Consider the following 10,104-nt stretch of genomic DNA (forward strand, 5'->3'; position numbering starts at 1 on the left):
CCTGAACCAAAAAGCTTTCTGCAAATACTCTCCTTCTAGCATAATACCCAACAGAGGAATACACGTGGTTTCCTGTTCCAACCAGCTGCCTTCCACAAAACCTGGGTGGCCCAGTAGCTGTTCCTGGTGAAAGTCTAAAGAAAGAAGCCAGTATGCTTCATCTCCCCCTCTCTATTAGGAATGTAACTTTGTTGGCTCTGAGCTGCAAACAGTGAAGGTGAGTTGCAAAAGGCTTTCAAAAAGAAATGGCAAATCTGCTTGGGTCCAGTTAAGCCCAAGGAGCTAGCCACAGGATGCTCTGACCCCTTATCTCCTGAAATAGGCCAAGTGAGTAGCTGGCCCAAGGACTGAATTTATTTATGCAATGGATTTACTTGAAGAGCTAGTTCCAATGTTGCATGGATCAGGTCACGGGGTTTTTATATAGGGCACACTGAGCAAAGAAGAGGAGACGGCCACTCTTCCAGTCAGTAAATCACAGCAAAATTACAGTTCTTTCTGCAACGCTGGCTCCATCAGTGGAACAACAAATGCTGCGTCTTTGCAGGTACATATTCATAACTGTAGCTGGGATGTCTGAGAACCAAATGTACTTTACAATCACCTTGTTCACTGCTAGTGCAGAAAGCAGAAGCTGTCTCTGTCCCCAGTGGAAAGGCAAGCATGGCACATGTCGTTGTGGGCACTGCTCCACAACAGCTTTGCACAGCGCATGCTGGAAGGAGCTGAGTTGCAAGGCGCCTGTTAAGAGGGGCTGATTGGGAAGGAGCCGGGGGAGATGAGCTGCTGGACTGGGCGCAGGAGGCTCAGTGGCTCCTGGGAGGCACTGGCAGGGATACAGCAGCACCGTAGCGGCCAGGATAAGGAATCACAGGCTCTCGTTTCTGACTGTCCATTTGCTTCCTGGGTAGCAGAGGAAGGAACTGGGAGGGAGAAGGAAGAGGAGGAAAGATGGCAGTTTTGTTGCATGCTCCAGTGCATTGTAATTACCCCACAATTACAGTGTAATCACACCATGCTGCTACTCTCCAGCACACGGTTACTGCCAGCTCATCCAGCCGCAAAGTGACCTGCCTGAGCAATTGCCTTACTTTTTCCCATTTTTGAGCTTCTTAATACAGAGGCTCCTAAGCTAAGACTTCCAAAGTCACCTAATGCACCTGGACCCATATGCTCTGTTAATTTTGGCTTTGGAATCGATTATCCAGATTACTTTTGTGGCTTTAAAAAGCTCAATCTCAGCATCCAGGTATATTAATGATGTTGTATTTACACTGTAATTATGAACTGCCATGTAATGCAATCTCTGCTCACATGAATTAGGGATCATTATAGGTATCTACCACCAGAGAGCATGTGTACCGCAATTATAATGTAACTAGACTGTAATTATGCTACCCTTAACAAAAAGCTTGATCTTTACTTCCGTTCAATTAAAAGTAACAAGTAAAACATCAGGGAGAAAAGCAGGGGATACAGGTCATAAGTGTGTAGTTTAGCACTCTACTTACTACATACCCACTGCTATAGAGTTAAATACTTAAATTGCCAACAACTTACCTATCTAAATACCTCCTTGGCTTTGAGCAAGTCTTCCAAATGACCAGTTCCCATTTCTTTTCTGTGGTGCCGCCTCTGAGAGAGCTTGCATTTAGTTCTTAGCTGAGGATGGGACCCTTGCTGGGCCTCAGACAACAACTGTTTCACTGAATTGGAAAGGTCCCTTTTTGCATACCGTCTGGATCAGGCGATAGCACCAATGTCATACCGTTGGGGTCCAGGCTGGGGACAGATGTATTGTGAGATGCATGTCTATTGGTTTGGAAACCCCTTATCTCCTCCACTTGGAAACACCTCATTAAAACTGGCTATTTTTAATTGCAATACAAAAAAAAAAAAAAAATCACAAGACTAGATACAATCATTCTAGCTGCTTACAATATTGGAAACACCTCATTAAAACTGGCTATTTTTAATTGCAATACAAAAAAAAAAAAAAATCACAAGACTAGATACAATCATTCTAGCTGCTTACAATATTTTTCTGATAGCTTGTTTAGTTGGCCTTCACAGCTGCAGTGTGTTAAAATTATTCCACCAAAAGGCAAGGAGATAAAAATGTATATTTTAATAAGAATTTTCCAAAGAGAATTTGTGTCCTTTTGCTATATCTAAATAAACAGTGGAGTTATTCTGCTGCCAAGGCAGAAAGATCCTATCACATGCCATAGTCATTCAGACTTTTGCACTTCAACAAATCAACAGAGATAATACAGTGGATTGCAGTTGTGAATGAGTCCCAAAACAAGTCACTGGGTTTCAAATCCAGGGTGTAGGGTCCTGCGTGATGTGTCATCCTGGCTTTTCTAGTGGCCTTCTCACAAAAGGGCCAGGTTGTAGCTCACCTGGGAGGGGAGGCAAAAATACAAAATGAAGCAGAAAGTAGTAAAGGTTTTGCTCCTTCACGAGCTTTAGCATGTTTGCCTGTGTGCTAAGGTGTGGGTGCTTGTGCTTACATGTGTTTTGGTGCATGTGTGGGAGTGCTGGGGGGTTCAGTCACATGTGTGCATGTCTAGTTGAGTGTATATCCATGTGGATTTGGTGGGATCTTCCCAGCAGTAAGCATGCTAGTGGAATACCATTCAAAAGGCCCCATGCAAGCAGCCAGGCTGCATTCTGCTGGGTGTTGTGAGCACAAATGATAATTCGATAGGCCTGGGAGAACCCATGAGCTCATGTACACGCCACGATTTTTGCCCTTTCATGCACTGCAACTGCATGTCTGTTTTCATGAGTGGGATTTCCCAATGCTTTAAAAATCTTTCTTGTGCATTAAACTCCTTGGACATAGTTTAGTTTGGCTCTCTGGGTATTAAAGCGTTGTGTCCATGGATTCATTGCATGCAACCACAAGGCACTCAAAGACATGTGATGAGCCTCTTTGTCCACCAGATGGCATTACGACTTTTTTTAGTTCACTCCTGTGAATTCCTTTTGCTTTTGAATTCCCTCTGCTTTTTTTCCTTTTTCTTGTGTAGCTCCCTACTTCTACAGCTACGTGGCAGGGCATGGGCATGGGGTGGCTGAGGCACCCCAGGCCGGGGGGTGGGACACGGTACTGGACTGTCCCACTCTCCTGCGGTGCCAGCCAGGGGCCCGGCTTAATTTGTTTGAAAACCTAGTGTGTGTAAGTACAGATGCGACGCTCCAAGGCTTAATCTGTTTGAAAACCTAGTGTGCGATCCCACATGCGATGCTCCAAAGTAAACAAGTTTAAATTTTATAAATCTATTTAATTTAATAAGGATTCAACCCTGTGGTGTGTACAGATGCCCGATGGCCTCAGTTTTTCAGCCCGAGGCAAAAAAGGTGGATGAAACAGAAATGGGGATTAGCCAGGGTTGGGAGGACAGAACTAAAACAAATGTTCCCTACAATTCTTGCTGCCGCTGTTGAGAACCCACAGAGGAAAGTCCTTGTGCACCAGCAGGCATCCAAGGTTTGCTTTTCTCGCATGCTTTTCAGAGTATCATGGTACTTAGGGACACAGAGCATCAGGTCCGACCCCCTGTCCCGAGCAGGAATGGGTGCTGGGATCATATCACCCCAGCCAAAAATCTGTCCAGCCTCCTCTTGAAGACCCCCTTTTATTTGTCATTTTGATTATATCCCACAGTCTTTAGGCCCTTGGCTGAGCTTCTGACTTGGTCATTTTCTCATGGAATCTGCCCCTGACCGCAGCAGAGAGAAACAGATTTATATCTACTCCTCGCCTGACTGTTTTAGACAAATCCTAGCTCATGCCAGTCAGTGAACAGATGATCCCAGCTGCTACAGGCAGTGCAAAATGTGAAGGCTCCAGCTCTGGACAACCCTCTTCCAGCAGACTTGCACGCTTCTCAGCTCTCTCAGTCAGTAGTTCAAGACGGTCATTGATTCAATGCAGACAAACACTCAGAAAGCAACAGCATGTCTGATATGAGATGGACCTGTTGCCTTCCCTTGAGGAGGATCCTAGAAAGCATGAGGGTTTATCGAGAAATGTCTGCACCGTGGTGTTCAGGCAGCCGAGAGGAGTTACAGTGCTATGACATTGGTCTCTCAGCCGAAAGCCATGGAGAGGATTGTTTGCCTGGATCCATTTTGCATAATCCATATCCAAACCTGGCCTCGTTTCAGCCACTTTAGATAAAGGGGCCTTTGTCATTCTGCGGATGGAACAACCTCCACGCGGAGAAACCCGGTGCTAACATAAACTACTCCAAGATGCTCCGCAGCAGGGCAGCATGTACGTTCCAATGGACGGGGCACGGCTGTGACCTGAGCTTTGATTAACATCTCCACTGGAGCTTGAAGCTTAATGGGCTGCCCATGCAGCTGCCAGGAAAGCCGTGACCCCAGGGTGCCTCCGCTACTGCCGAGCAAGTTCACCTTTCCCAGCCCTGGGCAGCCTACGTATTGGCGGGGATCAGAGACTTTTTTTTTTTTTACACATGGAATTTCTTTTTTAATGACTTAGGGAAAAAAAATTAAACCATTGAATCTTAAAAGTAACAGAGCTGAGGAAACCTCCTTGAACATCTGATGTGTGAGCAGCTGCCAACCGAAGCAGTGGACTCCATCCTGCTGTGTTGAAGGGGATTTTGCTGATGTTTGGAAGTGGGGAATGGCAGTGGTGTGTCCTTTTCGGGACTGGGGCCATGCAGGAAGGTATCGAGGGGCATCAAAGTGATGGGGGAGGACTGCTGAGATTGCAGGCTGTAAAGGGTCATACTGAGTCTCACAAAGCGACTGTGGAAGGATCCTCCATTAAGGAGGGAATTATCAGAGCAGCTGAATCCCAGCACGGGGAACAGACACGCGATGGAGAACCGCTCTCCAGCAATGGGCAGATAGTCACAAGTGGGGTCATGAACAAAACGGGCAATGCAAAAGACTGGCTGAGTATGAAATGGTTTGGGTAAAAAAACCAAAAAACCTTAACCAGAAGCATTTTTTGAAACCTAAAATGAAATGGCTTTTTTAGGTTCAGGGTTCATTATTTTAGCTCTTCTGTTTAACCCTCTTCTCTTTTTATTTAGGTCAGCTTGTAAATTAAAATGGCATTTTGGAGCAAATGCATTATGGTTGGAAAGGGTCAAGAATAGAAGAGTTTGCTCTTTTCCAGAATGAAACATTTCCTTTACGTGCTGTCATAATGGTTTTGATGTATTTTTAAAAAATATCCCCTCATTTTCTTTCATTAAAACTACCCACAGAATTGGCTTGAATTTGGGGGTATTTTCCATTCTCCCCAAGCTCTCCCAGACTTTCAACAGATTCACTAATCGTCAAAGGAAAGGAAAACACGTTCACCCATCTTTGAATATTTTCACTAGCGAGGACTAGAAAACCAGAGCTTTGCTGAAAATCTCATTCTGAATATGTCCAAACATCGACTGACTGAACCCAATCAAGAAATGCTTATTGTTTCCGAGCCTCTGCAGCACAGTCGGGGGAAAAAAGAGGCGTTTCTACAGATAAACACAACCTGTTAACAAGTGCATCACAGGAAAAAGCCTGCCTCCAAATAACAAAATCAGCATGGAAGCAGCTTGTGCTGTGATGCTGATGAGAGCGGCGTTCTTTGTAATGATGCTAGAGCCCCAAGATCAGCATTCATGTGGAGTAGTCATGAAGGACGCCCAAATGTTAATTAGCACATGCAATGGCATCATTACCGGTCGAACCGAAGAGCCGCGCGCATCGTGGGCCTAAGCTGGCTGCCTGTTAGGCGTGATCGCTGAATGAACGAAATCATCACGAGGCTCCCATGTTCTCAGGTAATGGAGGATGCAGAATAGGGCTCGTTAGCAATGGCCATCTGGAGGCAGGGAACCAGGACAGTGAATGTGTGCTGCCAGGGCCCTGTCGAGTTGCACATCTGCGTTCACATGTGTCCCTTCCTGCCACACATGCACGTACCTGCTCCAGCCAGTCACTAACGTTTGCCTTCGCTCCTTTGCATCTTTTGGTTTCCGGGGATAGTGTCACAACCCTCCTCAGAGAGAGCGAGAGCAGGATTTACTTCTGCCTCTCGTTCTAAATCATAATGGTAAGAAGTGCCTGTCGAGGCCCCGCATGCCTTAACAGAGGAGAGGCAGAAATGCAGCCAAGTCTCAGCAGTTGTAAGAAAACCACTGAACTAGAAACCGGACCAGCGAGCCCCCACAAAGGCAATTTTTCTCTCTATCCTCTCCATCATGTTGGGAAGTGCACTGCAGCCCTCTCCAAAAGACTTTCTTTTTCACAAACCCTCCAAGTTCACCGAGTCTGTGCTGTTTGGGACCAAAGAGGGGTTCGTATTGTGGGCTGACCCCCAGAGCAAAAAAAGGTGCGATTGCAGAAGGCGTTAGCGTTCCTGGCCCAGCTCGCTTCTGCTTTCAGTTCCCATGCCTCGGACTTCACCACATTCTGGCAACCTGATTACAACCTTCCCGGGGCCCCCGGGCACATATTGTAGTTCCTAGCACATGTTAAGGGGCACAGAGGGGGTGCTTTGGCCTCTGGAGTTGTCAGGAATTGGGAAGACTTAAGGATGGCTTGGCTACAAATTCTGTGCTGCACTTTGTAGAGAAACAGGGTAAAACCTTCCCCTCCTGACCTTAGTTGGCCCTTCTGAGATTCTTGTTCCAGACGCAAGTGATTTTTCTGCTAATCCAGCAGCCCAAATGAACTTAATGGTCCTTCTGTTCTCATTTCCTCCAGTGCTAAAATGTCACATGCAGCCCCTGCACCCGCCATCTCATGCTCCGTAACACCTGCTGCCCTGAAAGAAAGAGGAAGCCTTTAATATTTCTATGCCCGAGCATCTGAGAGCGTCTCTCCCCTCTGCAAATGATACGCCCTTTAAATTGATAACCAACAGCTCAGCACCCCCCCCCCATGTCTGATGTGATGTAAATCTACCAGCTTTAACAATCAAATTATGGAAACTTGGCATAAAAATTACTGCCACTTTGAAGCCATTGTGACCCGTGATGCATCAAGCTCTGGCGGGGAGCCAAACCACCACTTAGCATGACAGGTCAGGAAAAAATGTCTAAATGCCTTTTTTCCCCATCCAATATGTATTTCCTCCACCTTGCCCCTGCAGGCCAGACTCAGTGCCACTCGAATCATTCCAGCCCAGTCCTCTCGCTCAGGTTTCGAGATGAATTTTGGAACGGGGACAAAAAAACGAATCATGCAAAAATGAATCCAGAAACAATTAAATTATGTCCCCAATGTTATGTGCAAATTAGAGAGGAATGGACAGTTGTTTCAGTCATCCCAGTGCTGTCGCGGTCTGTCCTCCCAGCCCAGCAATTGTGGTGGCTGGGCTGGGCGAGGGTGTTTTATCACTTCTGCATGGTGAAGACTCAAGCGTGTGAGTCAAAGGGGCTCACTTAAGTCTGTGTGGGTGTAAGTGTATTAGTATATCCTGATCCAAGCACAAGTGAGAACAGTAGCCAAGCATGACCTCCTTTAAGTAGAAAAAGAAGGGTTTGGACAAATTCCTGGAGGAAAGTTGCATCAGTAGCTATTGAGCACAGGGAATTAGGGGTGCAGTCTCTCAGTCAGAACTTCCTAGGCTTTAAATGCCTGAGGCTGCAAGTGGGAGAGGGAGAGACGCAAGGGGAAAAAGCTCTGTTCACACTCTGCCTTTCTGCATCTGCTTTGTGTCATAGGCACCTACTTTTATTTTTGCCAGGGGAAGGCCTAAATTGACGGACATGGGAAAAGTTTTATGCATTTCAGGTGACAGCCCTCTTCCCAAGGCGGGCCAGGACCCTCAGCCCCTCATCTACTCAGCACCCATGCTCTGTGCTGCTGTGTGACACGGGATACAGGGCAAGATGGACCTATGCTCTGACCCAGCAAATGGCAGTTCTTATATATGTTCTTATGTTTTCCTTAAATTCCTACCAGAGCACTTCCCTACAGGCTCAGAGGCCCCTTTGCATGGCAGCTCCTAGTGCAGCGCCCCTTGATATCACGTGATGACCACTGCACACTGCCACGGATGCATCGGGCATCTCGGCAGCTGATATTACCGTGCCGGGCTGCAGAGCTGGAACTGCCAAACGTCTGAACCGTGCACCGCTTTTGTCACGGCCACAAAAGCAGAGCAGCAAGCAAACACATTCAACTCAAAGGAAAAACTCTTGCTACGAATGTGGATGTCTTGCAACCGGGCAAGTTCCTTCCCTCTGAAAGCAGAATTGGGGAGTATCCAAAGAATAAATGGCATCTGAGAACAGGGTACACACATCTGAAAGACAATGCAGCATCCCGGCAGCTGCTTCCTGTTTCATCTCCAGCTAACATAGAGGGTCATGCTCCTGTAGTGTGAAGGGCCTGGTGTCTAGTAGCAATCATTTATATCTATATAAACACGCCACATTCCTCAAAGACCAGCAAAGGAGCAAGAGGTTTGGGGGAAAAAACCCGGCAGCCTTGGGATTTCCAGGTCCCGTAGCAACCTGTGCCCACAGACTCGCCACAGAAGCCTGGTTTTAAAAGTGCCGGCTGTGCCCTGCATCCTTGAGTCTATTCCACAGCACACGCTCAGTGATTTATTAGAGTCGCTTCTGTTTTTCTTGAGACATGGATGCGATGCTGAACGCAGAGTTCAAAACAGGAGAGCGTCGACATAGCAGCAGATGCAGAGGCTCATACAAATTAGTATTATTAGCAATTCTGCTGAAGATGAATTGGTTCAGAAGCGTGGCAATGCATGTTAAAGCCCGAGGGTCGGAGCAGGCAAAATACAGAGCTGAGAGGGAAGGGTGTTAAAATTACAATTTGATGTGAAAGGCCAGCCCCTCGGTGGGTAGATACCCGTCGATTGCCAAAAGCCAACTGCATGGTTCCTAGCTTCCCAAGCAAAACCTTCCCAGCATGTCAGTCCAGTGATACCCAGGATATCAGATTTGCCACACTGGATTAGATCACAGATTCATCATGTCCAGCTACTTATGTCAAGCACAGTTTGGGGCCTGATGCATTAAGGAACAGTGAAACCACCCACCCCATTTTTCCATGCAATGCCGGGAGTGCATCTAATTCCAGCTCGCTGCTAACCAGATGGCAGAGAAGTTCTTGTCGAATGAACTCGTTATTGTGCATGGGTGTTTGCATCGGGGTGTATTAAGGATGAGGAGGAAAGTTCCTTGTCTGCCGTTACCTCTGACGAGAGCTGGATATTCTTTAGGCAAGTTAATAAGGTACCATGCGCTTTGAACTCCATCCTAGCTTGTTATCCTGCCGCATTTCCCTCGGTCTAATTTTAGCTGGAGTGAATGCACAGCATTGCTATAATTCTGTCTTGAGGAATGGAGAATCCAAACATGCATCCCCTCTCTCTGCCGTCTCTCCACGCTCCCTGTGCAATGTTACAAGTCGTGTTGCTTCACTTCCTGTGTTCCCCAAACATAAATATTTAATGCCCACAATGATGCTGTGGTTGGGATTCATTTAATTAGCCCAAATGGCACCGTTCATGCAGCATGTAGGTGGATTTGCAGGGCTAAACGGTGCCTTGTATGTGGAGAGCTGAGATCACTGGGGACTGTGATCACATCAGATGTCATCAGGCAAAGCCGGTCTGGTAATTAATTTCTAGGAACACACAGTATAGAGCAGTGGTTTTCAACCTTTTTTTTTCATTTGCAGACCCCTAAAAAGTGTGAATGGAGGTGCAGCCCCTTTTGAATGGTAAGTGCAGGTATTCATGTACTTTTGATTGATCATAGTTATCTTAGATACAGCCCATGGACCACAGGTTGAAAACCACTGGTGTAGATCATTCAACACCAGTCCCGTGGTGGGACTCAACGCATGACTGGGGGGTGAATGTCAAGGGCTATCGGCTGTACAGGAGGGACAGGATAGGAAGGAGAGGTGGGGGCGTGGCGCTCTATATTAAGGAGGAATACTCATCCTCGTCAATTAGCAAGGAGTCGGGGGAGGGGCACTCTGAAGTGCTTTGGGTTAGAGTACAAGGCAGTCGAGGGGAAAGGGACTTAACAGTGGGAGTCTACTACAGACCTCCCAACCAGGGAGAAGAGCTTGACCCAGCAA

Source organism: Crocodylus porosus, unplaced genomic scaffold (genome assembly GCF_001723895.1).
Source record: "Crocodylus porosus isolate Cpor-Errol unplaced genomic scaffold, CroPor_comp1, whole genome shotgun sequence".
Taxonomy (NCBI): Eukaryota; Metazoa; Chordata; order Crocodylia; family Crocodylidae; genus Crocodylus; species Crocodylus porosus.